This window comes from Eurosta solidaginis, chromosome 4, assembly GCF_040869045.1.
Source record: "Eurosta solidaginis isolate ZX-2024a chromosome 4, ASM4086904v1, whole genome shotgun sequence".
Classification (NCBI taxonomy): Eukaryota; Metazoa; Arthropoda; class Insecta; order Diptera; family Tephritidae; genus Eurosta; species Eurosta solidaginis.
The window spans coordinates 70,652,254-70,673,984 of NC_090322.1; the positions used below are offsets into that span (position 1 = coordinate 70,652,254).

The 21,731-nt window shown below is 42.8% G+C and overlaps 1 long non-coding RNA gene and 1 pseudogene across 4 annotated transcripts; one reads left to right on the plus strand and one right to left on the minus strand.

The window, feature by feature from the left end:
- Positions 1 to 8,897: 8,897 nt before the first annotated feature.
- Positions 8,898 to 10,092, minus strand: LOC137249948 (uncharacterized). 4 transcript variants are annotated; one of them, XR_010952637.1, is made up of 5 exons: positions 9,891 to 10,092; positions 9,601 to 9,830; positions 9,325 to 9,541; positions 9,117 to 9,269; positions 8,904 to 9,047 (listed from the first exon to the last, which is right to left on the minus strand). It is a non-coding gene; the product is annotated as an uncharacterized lncRNA (long non-coding RNA). The 4 variants fall into 4 exon arrangements; XR_010952636.1 differs by having other exon boundaries at positions 8,898 to 9,030; positions 9,086 to 9,541; XR_010952634.1 differs by having other exon boundaries at positions 9,117 to 9,541.
- Positions 10,093 to 19,430: 9,338 nt separating this feature from the next.
- Positions 19,431 to 21,731, plus strand: part of LOC137249944 (T-complex protein 1 subunit eta-like) — a 36,907-nt pseudogene continuing 34,606 nt past the window's right edge.

Genomic DNA, 21,731 nt, shown 5'->3' on the forward strand with positions numbered 1-21,731 from the left:
GCGATAATATGGGTGACGCGTAGCACGTAATCGGCTGGCTAGTTGCTTTGTATGTAATCATGAGCGTTTCTTTATCTTTTCCCCAAGTACTGCCAGCGAGGGATTTGAGGATTTTGTTACGGCTCTGAATTCTCGGAACAATTGCGGCTGCGTGCTCACCAAAATGTAGATCCTGATCAAACGTCACACCCAAGATTTTGGGGTGTCGAACAGTCGGTAGCCTAGTGCCATCGACGTAGATGTTCAAAATGGTCGACATTTGGGACGTCCATGTTGTAAATAAGGTCGCCGAAGATTTAGTCGGTGATAATGCAAGGTTTCGCGAGGCGAAAAAACTGGAGAGATCAGGAAGGTAGCCGTTTATTTTATTGCATAGCGCACCGATCTTTGGGCCTGGGTCTGTGGCCATTATTGTGCAGTCATCGGCGTAGGAAACGATTGTGACTCCTTCCGGTGGTGAAGGTAGCTTAGATATGTAGAAATTAAACAAAAGTGGGGATAGGACACCACCCTGTGGCACCCCCTGTTTAATTCTCCTTGGTTTTGATGTTTCGTTTCTAAATTGCGATACGACTCACCCTTGTTAGCTGGTTTCCCAGGCTTTAGTAGCGGGACCAACTTGGCCATTTTCCATTTCTCAGGTATGACAAAGGTGGAAAGAGACAGATTGAAGACATGCGCTAAATATTTGAACCCCTCTTTCCCTAGGTTTTTAAGCATCGGCATGGCTATGCCGTCTGGGCCCACTGTTTTGGATGGTTTAGCACGACCAATGGCGTCCTCAACCTCTTTAGCGGTGATGGTGATTGGTGACGCGCTGAATTTGTGTTTATGTGCGCGTCTATTGGCTCTCCGTCTATCTTTTTCGACCGTAGGATGCATTATATATTGTCGGCAGAAAGCGCTAGCGCATTTTTTCGCGTCCGACAGACTTTGTCGCCAAAGGCGATGGAAACGTTGTCTTTGTGCTTAGTCGGATTCGATAGGGACTTTACGGTGGACCAAAGTGTACTCACACCGGTAGAGAGGTTACAACCTCTTAGGTGCGCCTCCCATTTCGCCCGCTTGTGTTCATCTACAAGCCATCTGATGCGTTGGTTTATATTCCTTTATTTGGGGCCGCCTGGGTCAAGTTGTCTTATAAGGTCACGTTCTCTCGCTAAGTTTGCGGCCTCCGCCAGGAAGTGGGGCCGGATTTCGGGAATTCTCCCGGCGGGAATGAAATGTGCCGAGGCGGATTTAATGACCTTATGGAAGGCACGCTCCCATTGGCGGGCATCAGTCGGGATAGGGAGGGCAGCTAGGCGGCTGTCTGTAAAGGATTTATATTCTTCCCACTTTCCTTTTTTGAAGTTTATGAAAGTGCGTTTTTCAGTGACGATGAAGTCGGCGTTACGCTCAAGCGAAATAAGTATGGGCAGATGGTCGGATGCCAATGTTACCATCGGCTGCCAGTTGACGCAGTTTACGAGTTCTGCGCTCACGATTGAGATATCTGGCGAGCTGTGACAGCTTCCTACCATACGTGTGGGGGCGTCTCCGTTTATTGTGCAGAACGTCGTTTCTTCTATTTGATGCGCCAACATCGCACCCCTACTGTCCGCCCGCAAGTTTGAATGCCATAGATCATGATGGGCATTGAAATCGCCTAAGATAATGCGATTGTTGCCAGTGAGTAAGGACCTGATATTAGGGCGGTATCAACTGGGGCAGCAGGCGGCAGGAGGGATGTAGATGTTGATGATTTCTAGGTTTGCATCGCCTGACCGGACAGATAGGCCTTGACGTTCTAAGACATTGTCCCTGCGGTCGATGCCAGGATCAAATATACAATATTGCACAGAGTGGTGTATGATAAACGCGAGACTGCCTCCATTTCCGCTCTCGCGGTCTTTCCTGTGGACGTTATACCCAGAGCAGGTCTGCAATGCAGATCTTGCAGTGAGTTTAGTCTCTTGAATCGGAGCAATGCGGAAGTTGTGCCGCTTCATGAAATCGACTATCTCCGTAATCTTCCCAGTTAGTCCATTACAGTTTAACTGCAGAATTCTGAAGTGCATAAGGGGAGACGTCGCCACTCTAGGGGTAAGTGACGGGTGACTACGCCTGGGTTGGGGAAGGCCAGGACGTAATTGCTGTTGTGGCCCTAGGACTGGGCGTCCTTGGGCAAGCATTGGGGTACCCGGATAATTTGGGTTTGCGACCTGGCAACATGGCGCGATGAAAGCCGTCGGGGGGTTGCCGTCGCGGAGACCAGAACATCTAGGGGAGTGGCACCACCCAAGGCAGGAGCTGCATTGGGCGGATGTCGCAAACATATATATTCTGTGCTGGCAAACGGTGCAAACGGAGGTAGGGACTAAGAGTCTGTTTCCCTGACCTACACGATTGCTGCCGGAAAAGAGGGGGGGGAGAAGACGGGGGCAGGGGCTGTTGCTCAGCATTGCTTCCGACTCTACAACGAAGATTGTAGTTATGAGAGGTAGCAGCTGTTTGAGTTGTTGGCGCCGTGGGGCGCGAGCAGCAGCGGGTGCTTGTTGTGGCTTGCTGAGCAGCGGGGCTGCTGGAAGGTAGTGGGGGGGGGGGGGGGGGGGGGCGCTTAGACGTAGACTACGGGACGCCCTTGGGCGTGAACAGCAAGGAGCCACGAAAGATTTATAAAAGTTACGTGGACGTCGGGTTTTGGGATCAAGCCCAGAACAACCTGTCCGATGCAACCATCCCTTGCACGAGACACACTGAACAGAGTATGACCGTCCTAAAAAGATTCTTTTCCGGCAGATGCAGCAAAACCATGTCTCAGGACCGGGGTCAGGAGACGGACCCGGATTGGATTCGATGCCTTCCCGGAGTAAGAGAATATGGACCAGTCCTGCTGCAAGGAGCTGCTGGGAGGATGACAATTTGTGGGAGGGACGAAACAAATTAGATGGGGTCACACTGAAATGACAGTCCTTGGTCGGGAAAAATCCCGAGTCGCTCCGGTACATAGAACCGACTGCCTTGGGAAGCGATGCAAATTTTGTCTTTGTGCTTAGTCGGATTCGATAGGGACTTTACCGTGGACCAAAGTTTACCCACAGCGGTAGAGAGGATACAACCTCTTAGGTGCTCCTCCCATTTCACCCGCTTGTGTTCGTCCACAAGCAATCTGATGCGTTGGTTTATATCCCTTATTTGGGGGTCGCCTAGATCAAGCTGTCTTATAAGGTCACATTCTCTCGCTAAGTTTGCGGCCTCCGCCGGGAAGTGGGCCGGATTTTGGGAATTCTCCCGGCGGGAATGAAACGAGCCGAGGCGGATTCAATGACCTCACGGAAGGGACGCTCCCCTTGGCGGGCATCAGTCGGGATAGGGAGGGCAGCAAAGCGGTTGTCTGTAAAAGATTTATATTCTTCCCCACTTTCCTTTTTTGAAGTTTATGAAAGTGCGTTTTTCGGTGACGATGAAGTCGTCGGTACGCTCGAGCGAAATAAGTATGGGCAGGTGGTCGGATGCCAATGTTACCATCGGCTGCCAGTTGACGCAGTTTACGAGTTCTGCGCTCACGATTGAGATATCTGGCGAGCTGTGACAGCTTCCTACCATACGTGTGGGGGCGTCTCCGTTTATTGTGCAGAACGTCGTTTCTTCTATTTGATCCGCCAACATTTCATCCCTACTGTCCGCCCGCAAGTTTGAATGCCATATATCATGATGTGTATTGAAATCGCCTAAGATAATGCGATTGTTGCCAGTGAGTAAGGCCCTGATATTAGGGCGGTATCCACTGGGGCAATAGGTGGCAGGAGGGATGTAGATGTTGATGATTTCTAGGTTTGCATCGCCTGACCGGACAGATAGGCCTTGACGTTCTAAGACATTGTCCCTGAGGTCGATGCCAGGATCAAATATATAATATTGCACAGATTGGTGTATGATAAACGCGAGGCCACCTCCATTTCCGCTCTCGCGGTCTTTCCTGTGGACATTATACCCAGAGCAGGTCTGCAATGCAGATCTTGCTGTTAGTTTAGTCTCTTGAATCGCAGCAATGCGGATGTTGTGCCGCTTCATGAAATCGATTATCTCCGTAATCTTCCCAGTTAGTCCATTACAGTTTAACTGCAGAATTCTGAAGTGCATAAGGGGAGACGCCGCCACTCTGGGGGTAAGTGACGGCTGACTACGCCTGGGTTGTGGAAGGCCAGGACGCAATTGCTGCTGTGGCCCTGGGACTGGGCGTCCTTGGGAAAGCATTGGGGTACCCGGATGATTTGGATTTGCGATCTGGCAACATGGCGCGATGAAACCCGTCGGGGGTTGCCGTCACAGAGACCAGAACATCAAGGAAAGTGGCACCACCCAAGGCAGGAGCTGCATTGGGCGGATGTCGCAAACCTATATATTCTGTGCTGGCAGACGGTGCAAACGGAGGTAGGGACTAAGAGTCTGTTTCCCTGACCTGCACGGTTGCTGCCAGAAAAGAGTGGGGAAGACGGGGGCAGGGGCTGATGCTAAGCATTGCTACCAACTCGACTACGAAGGAAGTAGTTATGAGTGGTATCAGTTGTTTGAGTTGTTGGCGTCGTGGGGCGCGAGCAGCAGCGGGTACTTGTTGTGGCTTGCTGAGCAGCGGGGCTGCTGGAAGGTAGGGGGGGGGGCGCTTAGGCGTAGACTACAGGACGCCCTTGGGCGTGAACAGCAAGGAGCCACAAAAGATTTATAAAAGTTACGTGGACGTCGGGTTTTGGGATCAAGCCCAGAACAACCTGTCCGATGCAACCATCCCTTGCACGAGACACACTGAACAGAGTAGACCGTCCTAAAAAGATTCTTTTCCGGCAGATGCAGCAAAACCATTTCTCAGGACCGGGGTCAGGAGACGGACCCGGATTGGATTCGATGCCTTCCCGGAGTAAGAGAGTATGGAGCAGTCCAGCTGCAAGGAGCTGTTGGGTGGATGACAATTTGTGGGAGGGACGCAACAAATTAAATGGGGTCACACTGAAATGACAGTCCTTGGTCGGGAAAATCCCGAGTCGCTCCGGTACATAGAACGGACTGCCTTGGGAAGCGTCCACCTTGTCACAGTTATTGATGGAGAAAATGCGAAGGCCATATTTACCATCCAATACCGAAATGGAACTGTAGAGGAAGAAACATTTTATAAAATTTAATAAAATCAAAAAATGATAGTTGTGCTAAAATGGGGCAAAGTATTGTATGTTAAAGTATAGCGGTGTCTCAGCGCCTTTGTTCTGGTCAAAATTGAGTTTGAATAGCTTTTATTCTTCATTCTTAGAAACATGTACGAAGGTACCTGGTAAGATATTAAAAATCCTCAACGCTTTTTTTGCAATAACATAAAAAAAAACTCATATTCAAACTTCTGCTTAGCTTCTACATATCAATAGCTACTTTTACCACCAGGAGTCACTATTGCTTCTACGCCTATGCTATTGTTTCCTACATCGATGAGTTTTGTAATAAAATAAAAGCTATCTCCCCAATCTCTCCAGTTTTGTCGCCTCGCGAAACCTGATATTGTCACCAACCAAATCATCGGTGACCTTATTTAAAACATGGCCGCGCCAAATGTCGACAATATGACATTACCCTACCGACTGTCTTACACCCTAAAATTTTGGGTGTGACTTTCGATCAGGATCTACATTTTGGAGAGCATGCACTAGCAATTGTAACGAAAATCGTTGTTGGTGTGAGGGCTTAGCCGATCTCCATAGCGTCCGAATATGAGCCGGAGCTGTTTAGGACTGGCATCTACGCCGTTTCGCCTCATAGGAGGGCGGCGGGATGTCGGTGACCAAGAACTGTCAATCCCCTAATCCAGGGTGTTATGCGGACCGTGCCTTTGGACCATAGAAAAAGACAAGTAGGCCCAAAGCTGTAAGACAGATGGGCCCCAATAGCGAGGTAGCAACTACCTCGAAGGCTGCGAGTCAGAGGGAAGTTCCAACTATGGAAGTAGGAGATAAGCCAAAGGGAGATAACGCTAAGACTCCGACTTTCTCGAAGGTGCTAAAGGGAGCTAAGACTACGGCTTTCTCGGAGGTGCCAAAGGGAATTAAAACTAAGACGCCGGCTTTTCCCGAGAAGATGAATGATGTGGCAAAGCAGTCACTGACTGTGGCGCTGGTTGATCGTAGCGGTCCTTTCGAACAGATGACTAGCGGAAGGTGGAGATCTGTAGAAAGGGAGCTTATTAGCATAATGCTTAAGATGATGCGGAAATAACCAAGTAAGCGCCTTCCAACCTTTGATTCGGGGGGATGGTATAATGGTATGAAGATGATAGCTTGCGACAACATCGCGAGTTTGCGTGGCTGGAGGAAATGGTTCCAAACCTCCAAAGGCAAGTCACGGACGCGCGGTTTGAGGTGGTGGATAAAGCGCAAATCCCCACGGTACCAAAAGTCAAGGTATGGATACCATGCGTGATGAAGTCGGAGGATGCACTGCGACCTTTGCAGAATCAGAATCCGAACATACCGACATAGGATTGGAAGGTACTTACTGTATCTCGGCCTACGGAGGAAGGTCAGTTATACATCTTCCAAATAAACAAGCAGACGGATGATATATTGTACACGCAGCTTGGAAAAATGTCCTTAGCTACAGGCAAAATTTATATGCGACTCAGGAAAAGAAATCCTGGGTATTAAAATCCTAACACGCTGGAAGTGGCCGAAGTAGAAAAGGACCTCAAAAGCCTAAGGGAAAAAAGACAGGTGGAGGTAGCCCACGTCACCACGAAGGTGTTAGAAGGGGACCAACCGCCAGATGGTGCTGTGAGTCGCACAGAAGAACACCCGTCACAACAGTTACAAGAGGCTGAAGGGGGTTTCGAACACTCTAAACCAAAAGGGCAAGGGGAGGACGACGACGTCACGATGAAGGTGCTGGAGGGGACAAGCAGACCATTTGTGCTGCGAGTCCTACAGATAAACCTCCAACAGAGTAAAGTGGCGTCGAGCGAAACCCTCTCAACCCTTGAAGTGGGTTCGTTTGACGTGGCGTTGACCCAGGAGCCGTGGTCTCATCGGGAGGAAAGGTTTCTGGACTTAGCGCGCGCGGATTTGGCGTTTACTATGCGCAAACGGAAGGACGGGTGCGAGCTGTAGTAATGGTAAGGAAACAGCTGCATTCATATATGCTGCCTAATTACCGTACTGAGGACCTCGTAGTGGTGGTGAAATCGCCGGGCTCAGATGGTATATGTCCGGCCACGCTACAAGTTTCAAGTAGGGTGGTCGTGGGATGGCTTAAAATAATATTCGATGGGTGCATAAACTGAATCTTGTACCGCACTCTTGGAGAACTGCTCGTGCAGCTTTCCTACCAAAGGCGGGGAAGATCGGTCACGTGTATCCCAAAGATTATAGACCCAATAGCTTAACATTATTTCTGCTCAAAACCTTTGAGAGGCTGATAGATGTGTACATAAAGTCCAACGTGGATGAAAAGCTGCTCTCCACAACACAACAGGCGTACACCAAAGGCAGGTCAGTAGACACCGCATTGCATAGGGTGGTAATAAGCATAGAAAAAGCCCTGGAATATAAGGAATATGCTCTAGAAGTCTTCTTAAACATTGCCGGGGTTTCCAACTTTCTAAATGGGCGATTATGGATGGTCTTAATTACGTTAAAGTACATCCAGCCTCACCCAGATGGATCGACTGCATGTTAAACTACACTAAGATTACATCGCAATGGGGATTGTACGCGGCCACGAAATTAGTGAACAGGGGCACTCCGCACCTCTGCTGTGGACGCTGGTCATTAAGCAACTGCTCAGGTGATTCTACGAGGGACCAGCAAAACTTACGGTTTAAGCAGATGACGTTGCATATGGTCTTGTTTACAAAGAGGTACAAGCTCCCTAATTGGACCAGGCCTAAGTTAGGAGGGGCGACCCTACGGGAGAAACCTTGCACAAAATATCTAGGAATGATCCAAGACAGTAAGCTGTCATGGAAGCTCAACGTGGAGGAGAGGGTGAGGAAGGATTCAACGGCAGTTTATGCATGTAAAAGAATCAAAAGAACCGGTATATAATATCAGAAGGCACTCGAAGACGATGTCTCAAAACTAACAACCAAAAGCAATAATTATCATTTCACTGACACAAATTTTATAGTTTTATTCTTCGGGATTTGGACACAATGTTGTTCTTGTTGTTGTAGCGATAAGGTTGCTCCCCGAAGGCTTTGGGGAGTGATATCGATGTGATGGTCCTTGCCGAATACAGATCCGGTGCGCTCCGGTAACACAGCACCATTAAAGTGCTAGCCCGACCATCTCGGGAACGATTTATGTGGCCACATTAAACCTTCAGGACATCCCTCCCTCCGCACCGCCAAGTTCCATGAGGAGCTTGGGGTCGCCAGATCCTCGTCTGTTAGTGAAACAGGATTCGCCGCGGATAGGTGAGGTTGGCAATTGGGTTTGGAGAAGCTATATATTGCGCTGGCAACCTGAAGGGTTGCGCTACACAGGCCCTTGAATCTGGTATTTTAGTCGCCTCTTACGACAGGCATACCTACCGCCGGTAAATTCTGACCCCCTAACCCGCTGGGGGGTATTTGGACACAATCTTTTCATTATATTACTTAACAATTAAAGGCTTCATTCTGTATTGCGAACGATAGCTCAGACGAACGATTCGCCCCCAAACGATTTCGTCTAGCAATGGTATTCTCTATCATATTCGTTCGGTCTTTACGTTTCTAACTAACAGGAAGGCAAAAGTAATTGTCAAGTGATAAGTTGCCATTGTTTAACATAGTGCAAATACACTAGCGATTCGTCTTTGATCCGCAACGAAAGTTCGTTTCGTAATACAGAATGAGACCCTAAGACTAGAAATTTTTTTCAATTTGTATTTTGACTTACCAGCAACAACAGAATCATGTTTAGTTGTACGCCGCACATGCATTATAGCATCATGTAACGAAGCTCAGTTTCTTCGAAAAATTGTTCAACACTGCCACGTAAATCAATGTACATGTTCTATCATTAACGCAACCTTTAAATAATTATAAACTATAAAAATAAAATGTATGTCAAACCCAATATCAAACCTTGGAAAATGTTGAAAGGTTCACCACCAACCTGACGTTCTTCAAAGTAATTACATTGACCCAAAACACTTGAATTAATATCATTAGCTGTAGTCATAACAGCACCACCACAAGCTTTCATTCTACGTTTCCAATCTTCTTCTGGTACATGAACAGCACAGAACATATCACGATCTGCAAAATACTGTGTAGCAACATCACCAATTGGTAGTTTAGAAAACACAACATTGGCGCCTTACTTAGCTAGTTTATTGTACAGATACTCTTGGACATTGGAGGACATTGCTGTGGCAGAGCATTTTTCCAATAAAGCACTTTGTTGTTCCTTTGATTGGCGCTTCGACATGTACAGCCATGTCATATTTTATCAGCTTTATGCCAATACAAGTTCAGGACGTTCATATTTATCGACACGCTGTCCGGTGTGGCCCAAATGTTGGAAATATGCAGTTGGCACTGCTGAGAAAAAATATGAATCAATGAACACAAGTAAAAGTGAACAATTTTTTTTTTACCATCTGTTGTTACTTTACACATTAGACATTGGAAACGACGACCAGGATCTACAAGTTGCATATGAGCATTGCAACGGTTACATCGAATTGCACCCAATTCACCAAAATTTACAATGGGTGGCTCGTATTCACCCTCAACCGTGTGTGCCATTGGTGAGACGGTAAGTGTAATGGACAAAGCTGTTGTTTTTAATAAATCAGCTGTTGCAGGTATGCAATACAAAGAGGACCTGCAAAGAAGAAAGTTTAATGTAATTGCCAAACAAAACATTAATTTCGAATAGCGATACCTAACGTAACTTGGCGAGGAGTTACCCTGATCTTCTACCACATATTTTGTGGTCACCAATGGTGGTAATAAACCCTAACTAACTACTAATGAAACAAAAGCACCACCAGCGCTATGTTATTATCGGATTTGGCATCTGATCGGGATCTAAACGGCCTTGGGCTTGATCATACTGTTGCGGCTGTTGATATTTACCAGTAACAGGTGCAGCTGGTTGCTAAAGAAAATAACACAAAAATAATCATCAGCAAATTTTTAAATATATTAGTTGTATTAGCATACATTATAAACAGGACGTCCGGACGTGTCCGGGTATTGGGGGTTTACCCGGCTTGGGTGGTTGACTGGGCATTGGCGCCTGTCCAGATTGTGTTGGTGGCATCATTTGACCCATGTAACCACGTGGTGCACCTGGTTATTGTAGAGGATAACCTGGCTGCTGAGGTTTTCCATTTGTGCTCGACTTCCAGACAACGAAGCGTATTATGTTGTTGATTTCATTTGTTGGAGACGTTCGTGCACGTGTGTGCAACAATTGTTTTCTGGAAAAATATTAGAATTTGTAATATTGTACGACTACAAACATAATTACATATTAAATTCACTTTCCAAACACTTACATCCAATATCGCTAAGTTATTTTAATTTAATTTAAAGCTCCAAAATTAACACAGGCCTGCAGCTCAATTCGCGGAAAATGGCGGACTCGCTGAAAATTTGTTTCCACACAAAAATGACATATTTCACAATACCTATGAATATAGTAGGTGCGAGAGAGCACGATACATTATGGCAAAGCTAAATTTGTCAAGATGCTATTTCATTTGGAGAATTTTTCATTCCAAATCGTCACCCCTGTCAAAAATTCGTGTGGCTGTGTGCGTTTTTGGTCACACGATTTTTGCAGGGAATACACTGCCTCGATTGGAAAACGCCGACGCTAACTTTTTTTGCCGCCTCAGCTCAGATGCACACGTCATCACCTCCCGCAATCTCCTAGGCAAAGTTTCATGAATATTTACCGTCCCATAGCCAGGCAAATCAATGTCAGAGGGCGTCAGTGATCTCTTTTTAGACTTACAAAATACAGCAAACCGATTTTAGCAACTGATTGCGGTAAGGTGCAGAGAACAACTTTATAACAATGGGAGGGGAAGTGTTGGGCTTCTTTTGTTTATTATTATTCCCACTGTTTCGCAATCGGAACGCATCGCGCATGGTGGTGCTTTGCTATCAGTTACTCTGCAGATCTTCGAAAATAGCTCAGGTAAACACTCACTTGCTGCATGTGGGACGCCAGTAATTATTAAGTCAGTGGCGAATGCGCTGGCTTCGAGTGCATTAATGTGGCCCTGAGCTGCAATCAACTCATTTCGCACCAAGAGAACATCAGAGCACGCGTTCTCGACGGCACCAACTCTCTTCTCGACTGCAGTAATGCGGTTTTTCAAATTTGCAGTTTCAGCAGACAACTCACCAAATTTTTGCATTATACGCTCTTCGGTTTTCCTTAATTCTGCAGTCAGTTCTTTGACAATTGATTGTCTCTGTACCTCCAGTTGCTTCGCCAACACAGTTGATGATGGTGTGAGAGGGGTTGTTGGGTATCTTTTTGCCATTGTTGTTATTATATACACTCGCTCGTTTAAAATTTAATTGTTTATTGCTTTTATTATTCTTGTTCTTAACTCACTGATTTTAATTAGTATTTTTTCTGACTAATATCTATTATCAGGAGCTCTTACCGTTGGAATCAGCATAAAAATCTCTATAAAATCCGATTTTTTATTTTTATTTTTATTTTTTGACAAATGTATGTATTCTGCACTTGTTCCAATTAAATACATTAATTTCAAATTATTGAAAGAATTACAAAACAAAATACATTAATAGTGTATGTTTGTTTGCATTTATGTCCACGTGCCACCACCTTATAATGTTCTACCAAGATATTGTTGCGGAGCTGGCAACACTATTCACCACCTTCATTTGTTTTCGTTTGTTTAATTGCAACAAAGAAAAAGCGACAATAGTATCGACGTTTTTCCCCGAATAACTTTTAAACGAGATAAAAAATATAGTTTCTGCTTTCTTGACGCAAATACGCGTCTTTTGATACCGCTATCGACATGTGCGACCCGAATTTTAAGTGCAGGACTTAAGTTGAAATTTTACTAAATTTGGAAATTAAAAAGCTTATATTTCATAAACTAAGTTGGTCCAGATTTGCGGCTTAGTTTTTTTGCGGTTTCACCAACTTAGTTACTTAACGAAATTGACATACAACAACCCTATCAGCTGTTTTATACATAGTAGTATTTTTTGCTACTCTTTAGTTTCACGCAACCCAATACAGTTGAAGTATTGTCAGTTACGGCTGTCAGCTGCGTATTGGCAATTTTTGATAAAATTATAATAAAAATAATAAATTGTGCATAAAGTTCAAAACGCATTATATAAATTGTCAACTTTTGCCTAAAACTGGATTTAAAAAAAGGAAAATATTAAAGGAAACTTTTGTGCGACGGGTATTTACATTGCGGCATGTGTTAGCTGCTTAGGCACATCTAGGAAAAAAAAAATATGTGCTCAATTTGCGCACGTGCTGGAATATTTGTGAATTTTAGAATTTATTGTAAATTTATGGTATTAAAAAACCGGCATGAGCAAGAAAAGCAAAACCAAGTCCGGCAATCTGGGACGAGCATTGATAAAAACTCGCTTCGGGCATCAATTCCGCCGTAAAGTGGATAACGACAGTATGGTAAACAAAAACTGCATTTGGATAAACAATGTTTAAGCTAAAATTTATTGGTAATTTTTATTTATTGGGGTTGATACAGCTCCATACTACCGAAATCCAAGATGGCTACGATTGGGGACGGTTAAATTTGGCATCTGTTACTGAGGAATCTTCATTTCATGATTTTTTACGCACTGCTGAGCTGGCGGGCACTGAATTTAAAGCTGAGAAACTGAATATCACATTCATCAATCCAAAAACGGGCGTTGGTGTACTCTCGAAATCACAAATGAAGCAAATGCAACAAAAACATAGGGAAAATAATAATATGCTAACAGTGCCACGCCGTCCTAAATGGACAGCACAAACAACCGCAGAGGAATTGCAAAGAGCTGAAAATGAAAGCTTCTTAGAATGGTGTCGCAATTTGGCGCTGCTCCAAGAAGACAACGACATCTTACTTACACCTTATGAAAAGAATTTAGAATTTTGGTGTCAGTTGTGGCGTGTTGTCGAACGTTCAGATGTTGTTGTGCAGATTGTGGACGCACGTAATCCACTGCTCTTTCGCAGCGTCGACTTAGAGCGGTATGTAAAGGAAGTAAATCCGAATAAAATGAATATGATTTCTTCGCCACAAATTTGCATTGCAAAAACTTTAGTAAAATTTGGATTCTGTTATATTATCTCCCTTCTCCAATCTCTAGATCGATTCAAAACCCAATTCAAAGGAGATTGATAAACAGTTTTTGATTCAAACAATAGCAAAGCTTATGTGAAAGGACGCACTAACTTTCCACATATTCGTCTGGCCAGCGATGGTAGCTTGGTGAGTGCGTCACCTACAGAGAAACCTTGGTGTAGCGTGAAGAAAGAACGTCGTGAGAAATTGCGCAAGAAGTTCTCGCATTTGGATAAGCACTGATGCCATAAAACCCATCAAGGATTGTAATTCTAGTAGCACTGCATAGATCTTCGTAAGGCAGTTTCTTTTATTTTTGTTAAAAAGGAAACCCTATTGTAAAGCAGTCTGGATTCGGCTGCTGCAGAATCCACTTTTAAATGAATTACCCTAAACTATGTATTGTGGATATGCTATTAACTGTGTAAATATGAATATTAGATAGTTTTTAAATGATAACTGTACAAAACCTCGGTTCCGCTTAGTTTTTATTTCCACGAGGGGCGACCCCGCCCCAACTTAAAGGCTTAGCCTTCTTGAGATTGCATCGCTTTCCAGGAGGATATGTTTAGCCGTATCCGCTTATCGATCACAGAACCCGCAGGTATCACGATTATTTGCCCAATTTTTGCATGTGGCTGTTGAGTCTGCAATGTCTTTTAAGAAACCTGTTAAAATTCTAATTTTATTTTTTGAAGGGCGTATGATTGCTGCCCTTGCGATTAAGACTACATCCTCCTGCAGTAACTTAGATTGTTCAGAGTGCGCCAGTGTTCTTATATATCTGTCTACCAGCAATATATGCCACCTTATTTTTATTATTTTTTTTTAGCGAACTGGCAGCTGCCGCTTGGGCCCAATAGGCCGTACAGTAGCTCCCTCTCTCGCTAGAACGTTCGCCCGCTTATTACCATCCACTCACCCCTCTGTGGCCTAAAACCCACGCCCGCAGTACTACATTGTGGGTTCGTAGTTCGTTCAGCTCATATTGTGGCTTCGGGCCCGAAGACACCAGCTCAAATCGCCTCTGATGTTTTCGATTACCACCATAAGATCTTGTGTAGACATGGAATGCTCTCTAGCCTGGTTGCATTCATAGACAAGATAACAGTCTCCGCATTCCACTTAGATAGATAGATAGATAGATGTTGTGAGGTCAAGCACTGTGACCTATTGGTCTATTGGTCCCTCATTCTCTTAACAACACCTCATCCAAGCCGAGTTCTCTGAGAAAATTCAGAATGCTTCTCGGATTCAGAGAGTGTATGTTACTATTTCCTACTTTGGATGTTGCTAGCACCCCAAGTCTTCGTCTCGCGACTGCATCGCATTCCTTCAGGATGTGTTCTGCAGTCTCATCTTCGCGATCACAGAACCGACAGAGGCTACTAGACGACATCTCCCCAGCGGGTTAAGGGGTCGGAATATACCCGCGGTAGGTATGCCTGTCGTAAGAGGCGACTAAAATATCTGATTCGAGGGCTGTGTAGGCCAACCCTTCAGGTTGCCAGCGCAATATATAACTTCTCCAAACCCAATTGTCAACCTCACCTATCCGCGGCGAATCCTGTTTCACTAACATACGAGGCTCTGGCGACCCCAAGCTCTTCATAGAACTTGGCGGTGGGGAGGGAGGGATGGCCTTAAGGTTTAATGTGTTAGTGTAGTTTTCTACTGCAACTGGCCTAGGCAGCTCGGAGCGGGCGTGCATGCTTGCGTTAACCGGGCATAGTTACTCGGGAGGTCGGGATTCTTGCTGCGATCCACCCTAATATGAATCTTTTCATCCGAATTTACAATATGTCTCCTCCGCATGCTCATGTATACAGTTTCTTTGTGGTGATGCATACCTTTCCGTGACACAGTATAACTTTTTTCACTTTTAGGAGGTCAAAAGTCCAAAAAACAATGTTCTCCAATCTCAAAAATGTTTTGACATGCAACAGATTAATAACCAACCAAAATGTATACAAAGCAAAGTAAAAAGCCCACGATTACCATGATAAGCATTATGAAACTTGGATAATTGAAACAAGTGTAAAAATCATTTCACGGTCCACAATTTTTTTGACTGGGATTTTGGTTTCCAACTACTTTTCATTTGAAATAGAGTTGAAGCAATATATGTTTATAACACTCTACCAGTGAACTGGCTTTGGATAAGTTGAGTGTTTGCAAATAATAGCAGTTAGCAAAGATCCAAAACGAGATATTTAGAATCTTACTTTTGGAGCTTCCAATTTTTTTTTCAATGCTAGTTTGGACGAGTAACGGAATTTAGTTTGGATGCGATTGGTCGTCGATTTCACCAACTCAGAAAAGTTAGTGAATTAGCGATATTGGAACAAGGTTTTCTTAGTTATAAATAGTATACCTTGCCAGTTGTTATCCCCGAAATACATTTAGTTCTCCCTTACCCTTTTTACATCAGCGTGTGGGTACTCGTGCTTGAATGTGAAATAGTAAGAGAGATAAGAAAAAATTTTGCACCAGCTACATTGTTTTCTTTAAATGTGCATTAGAAGAATTTGTATACCAGTTCATTCAACTCACGACTTTCATTGACTTACTAGACCTATATTTTTGATGATATAGCTTATACATAGAAACTTACATTTTTTTTTTCTTTTTTTTAATTGCGTGTTTGGGTAATTGAATCCTAATAAATTTAAAATGTCGGTAGGCCACAGTAATGAGAATTTAAGCAACCACCCAACACCAGGTAATACCTGTGCGATTTGTAACGAGGAGATTACAAACTTTAATTTTGTCTCCACGCCATGTTTGCACGGTTTTCACCGATCGCGTTTAACGATCTGGCTAACAGATAACGACTCATGTCCATTATGTCGAGGATTGACACCCCGAACAATTTATTTATTTATTACAGCTTAATTAAACCTAGCTTATATGTATTTACAATGTATATATATATATTAATCTGAACTAGACTAACATATAATTCTAACCTAGTTATATCTATGAACTATCGTATGGTGCTGAACTGTGGCAGACCTCCGAATCATGCCAACATTATTTTGATGCCAGTTATCTCTGATATGAAGGCCGTTTACGAATAAGCATGAAGGCGATGCACTGATATGATCAAGTGATGCGTTGCAGTATGTGCTTCGGCGACTTTTACGCATGTTCGTAAAGCGCGAAGGAAACATCCGAACGGCGATGCACTGATATGATCGAGTGATGCGTTGCAGTATGTGCTTCGGCGACTTTTATTGTATGCGCACGAGAACTTGGGAGGGAAATTGTTGGAAGACGCTTCATATCAGAATACATAGCAGGCATACATTTTTATTGATTCTATGGAAGCCTGCCTATACAGTACTAAAAATTGGTAGTGTTTTGCAATGAATATACAATTTTTTTTTAATCTATTAGCATTACATGATTTGATATCATTGGGTAGCTCGTTATAGCATTTTAATCCCTTATAATACAAGTTACATTTGTCTGCTTCAGTTTTATAAGTAGCTAGGTTGAAGTTATTTTTGCTTCGAGTATTTACAGAATGCATGTTTTTTACATATTTGATGTAAAGGGCGAATTAATGGTGACTTATAATCATAAAGCCATAACCAGTGTTTAGGCCACAAGCCTAAATATGGCGGTGCACCCTCGTATCGCTTTACTTTTCCTTTCATTTATTCATATCGGTTTATACCGATAACCGTTTACCCCGCCGGATAATAGTTAAGCCTAGGATTCGGCGGTTGCCGCGAACTAAAGTCTTTTTACCTCTTTCACTTCTTTTGCGAACGTTTAAGAAACCGCCAGCAGCCAAGCCACCGAAGGTAAGTCTTTTTTAATCAAAATTATAAAATTCATTTTATACACTTCTGTAATCTGAAATTTTGAATTGTTACTAATTGGATTAACTCTGAATATGCATTTACTTTCACTTCAATAAACGTTATTGTGTATCTTTTTATAACGAATTCGTTTGTGTTTTTTTCCTTTCTTTTCTCACCACCATTATTACGAGCGCGCCCTATCTGTGGTCTTGCCGCCGTAACAACCAGATAAAACAGCTGATTACACCTACCTTATGGAAATCAGTGTAATCGAGTTAGCGATATGGTATGGCACCATTAATCGATTACATTGATTTCCATAAGGTAGGTTCGATCAGCTCTTTTATCTGGTTATGGCTTTATGGCAGAGCTGTAAAAAGATTGAACCAATTGAGTGTGCATTCTCTCAGCATTCTTTTAAAAATTTGTGATTTTTTGGTTGCATATTATATATCTCCATTCCTGAATGGCTTAAAATACTTTAACTCAAAGCTAAAGTGTGTGTGTTATTGAATGGTAAAATATAATTCAATATAGATTGTGGATGTAAGAACCATTCCCAATCTTTAATGAATGTAAACTTGAAATGAATGCACACTTTTTTTCCATTCAGTACTAAATACTTTTTCCCCAAGGTTATTTTTTGTATACTTTCATTGCCATCAGATATGTTAAATCAATTTACGAGTTGGGTGCAAAAAAGGCGTAAAATTGGTCAATAGCAAAAATAGCCCCTTCTAATTATTCAACTAGTTTAATATTTAAGAATTCATGAGCTTAACGCCGGCTTATAATTATTGAATATGAATTATTATGTTTGTTTAAGAGCAACTGAAAATAAAGAAGCATTTACTGGTATATTGCGACGGTACCATTTCGAAAACAAATAAGCAAGTAGTTAATTATAAACCAGGAAAGTCTTAAATCATTTTCATGGTGACCGAACATAACCCTGCAAAAATCGTGTGATCAAAAACGCACACAGCCACACGAATTTTTGACAGGGGTGACGATTTGGAACAAAAAATTCTCCAAATGAAATAGCATGTTGGCAAATTAAGCTTTGCCACAATGTATCGTGCTCTCTCGCATCTACTATATTTATAGGTATTGTGAAATATGTCATTTTTGTGTGGGTGAAAAAAATTTTCAGCGAGTCTGCCATTTTCCGTAAAAATTGAGCTGCAGACCTGTGCTAATTTTGGAGCATTAAATTAAATTAAATTAAAATAACTTAGCGATGTTGAATGTAAGTGTTTGGAAAATGAATTTAATATGTATTTATGTTTGTAGCTGTACAATATTACAAATTCTAATATTTTTCCAGAAAACAATTGTTGCACTTCGTGCACGTCTCCCACAAATGGAATTAACAATACAATACGCTTCGTTGCCTGGAAATCGAGCACAAATGGAAAACCTCAACAGCCAGGTTATCCTCTACAACAACCAGGTGCACCACGTGGTTACATGGGTCAAATGATGCCACCAACACAACCTGGACAGGCGCCGATGTCCAGCCAACCACCCAAGCCGGGTTAACCCCCAATACCCGGACACGTCCGGACGTCCTGGTTATAATGTATTCTAATACAACTAATATATTTAAAATTTGCTGATGATTATTTTCTTTAGCAACCACCTGCACCTGTTACTGGTAAATATCAATAGCCGCAATAGTATGATCAAGCCCAAGGCCGTTTAGATCCCGATGAGATGCCAAATCCGATAATAAAATAGCGCTGGTGGTGCTTTTATTACTAATGAACAGGGTTTATTACCACCATTGGTGACCCCAAAATATGTGGTAGAAGATCAGGGTAACTCCTCGCCACGTTACGTTAGGTATCGCTATTCGAAATTAATGTTTTGTTTGGCAATTGCATTTATCTTTCTTCTTTGCAGGACCTCTTTGTATTGCATACCTGCAACAGCTGATTTATTAAAAACAACAGCTTTGTCCATTAGACTTACCGTCTAACCAATGGCACGGTTGAGGGTGAATATGAGCCACCCATTGTAAATTTTGGTGAATTGGGTCCAATTAGATGTAATCGTTGCAAGGCTCATATGCAATTTGTAGATGCTGGTCGTCGTTACCAATGTCTTATGTGTAAAGTAACAACAGATGGTAAAAAAAATCTTGCACTTTTATTTGCTTTCATTGATTCGTATTTTTTCTCAAGAGTGCCAACTGTATATTTGCGACATTTGGCCCACACCGGACGGCGTGTCGATAAATATAAACGTCCTGAACTTGTATTGGGTACATATGAGTTTTTGTGTAAAAAATGTGTGGGTACCGATAGCTCTCAAGGTAAACCTCAACTCATATCCAATAACGATGCCTCGCAATCAATTGTGGACGCTGTACGCACTATATTGGGTCCACGCAGTATGGATAAGCATATTGTTGATTCCAGTGGTAAGGTCACAATTTCAAATGATGGTGCTACCATTATGAAACTATTAGATATTGTGCATTCAGCCGTAAAACTCTAATCGACATCGCCAAATCTCAAGATGCTGAGGTAAGTTTTTTGTTATATTAGAATGTGTAGAATAAAAATGTTTCAGGTCGGCGATGGCACCACTTCATTAATACTTTAAGCAGGTGAAATCTTAAAACAAGTTAAACCATATGTTGAGGAAGGCGTGCATGCACGTATCATCATTAAAGATATACGCAAAGCATTATAATTATGCATGACCAAAATATGACATGGCTGAACATGTGGAAGCGCCAATCAAAGGAACAACAACGTGCTTTATTGGAAAACACGCTGCCGCAGCAATGTCCTCCAAACTTATTCATCAACAAAAAGATTTATTTTCTAAAATTGTTGTGGACGCTGTACTTTCCTTTGACGGACCCAACGTCATACAAAAAATGTAAAATCGCATTATTAACTATAGTTTTGGAATTCAAGGCTGACCGTGATAATTCTGAAACGTACGTGTTGATAATGTTCAAGAGTATCAGAAAATTGTTGATGCTGAATGGCGTATTCTGTACAATGAACTAGCTAAGTAAGGCGTCAATGTTGTGTTATCTAAACTGCCAATTGGTGATGTTGCTACACACTATTTTGCAGATTGTGATATATTCTGTGCTGTTCGTGTACCAGAAGAAGGTTTTAAACGTACAATGAAAGCTTGTAGTGGTGCTGTTATGACTACAGCTAATGATATTAATTCAAGTGTTTTGGGTCACTGTGATTACTTAGAAGAAGTCAAATTGGTGGTGAACGTTTCAACGTTTTCCAAGGTTAGACAGTGGGTTTGACATTGATTTTATTTTCAAAGTTTATAATTATTTAAAGGTTGCGTTAATGCTAGAACATGTACATTGATTTTACGTGGCGGTGCCGAACAATGTTTGGAAGAAACTGAGCTTCGTTACATGATGCTATAATGATTGTGCGGCGTACAATTAAACATGATTCTGTTGTTGCCGGTAAGTCAAAATACAAATTGAAAAAAGTCTAATCTTAGGGCCTCATTCTCTATTACGAAACGAACTTTCGTTGCGGATCAGAGACGAATCGCTAGTGTATTTGCACTATGTTAAACGGTGGCAACTTATCACTTGACAATTACTTTTGCCTTTCGCCTTGACGATTCGTTCGTCTGAGCTATCGTTCGCAATACAGAATGAAGCCTTTAAATTGTTAAGTAATATAATGAAAAGATTGTGTCCAACTCCCGAAGAAAAAAACTGTAAAATTTGTGTCAGTGAAATGATAATTATTGCTTTTAGTTGTTAGTTTTGAGGCATCGTCTTCGAGTGCCTTCTGATCGTATATGTCGGTTCTTTTGCATTCTTTTACATGCATAAAGTGCCGTTGAAGCCTTCCTCACCCTCTCCTCCACGTTGAGCTTCCATGGCAGCTTACTGTCTAGGATGATTCCTAGATATTTTGTGCATGGTTTCTCCCGTAGTGTCGCCCCTCCTAATTTAGGGACTTTGTACCTCTTTGTAAACAAGACCATATGCAACGCCAACTGCGTAAACCGTAAGTTTTGCTGGTCCCTCGTAGAATCCCCTGAGCAGTTGGTTAATGACCAGCGTCCACAGCAGAGGTGATAGCACCCCTCCCTGCGGAGTGCCCCTGTCCACTAATTTTTGTGGACGCGTACAATCCCCATTGCGATGTAATCTTACTGCAGTTTAACATGCAGTCGATCCATCTGGGTAAGGCTGGATGTACTTTAACGTAATTAAGACCATCCATAATCGCCAATTTAGAAACACTGTTGAAAGCCCCGGCAATGGTTAAGAAGACTTCTAGAGCAAATTCCTTATATTCTAGGGCTTTTTCTATGCTTATTACCACCCTATGCAATGCGGTGTCTACTGACTTGCCTTTGGTGTACGCCTATTGTGTTGTGGAGAGCAGTTTTAATCCACGTTGGACTTTATGTGCACATCTATCAGCCTCTCAAAGGTTTTGAGCAGAAATGATGTTAAGCTATTGGGTCTATAATCTTTGGGATACACGTGACCGATCTTTCCCGCCTTTGGTAGGAAAGCTACACGAGCAGTTCTCCAAGAGTGCGGTACATGATTCAGTCTTATGCACCCATCGAATCACTAATTTTCTC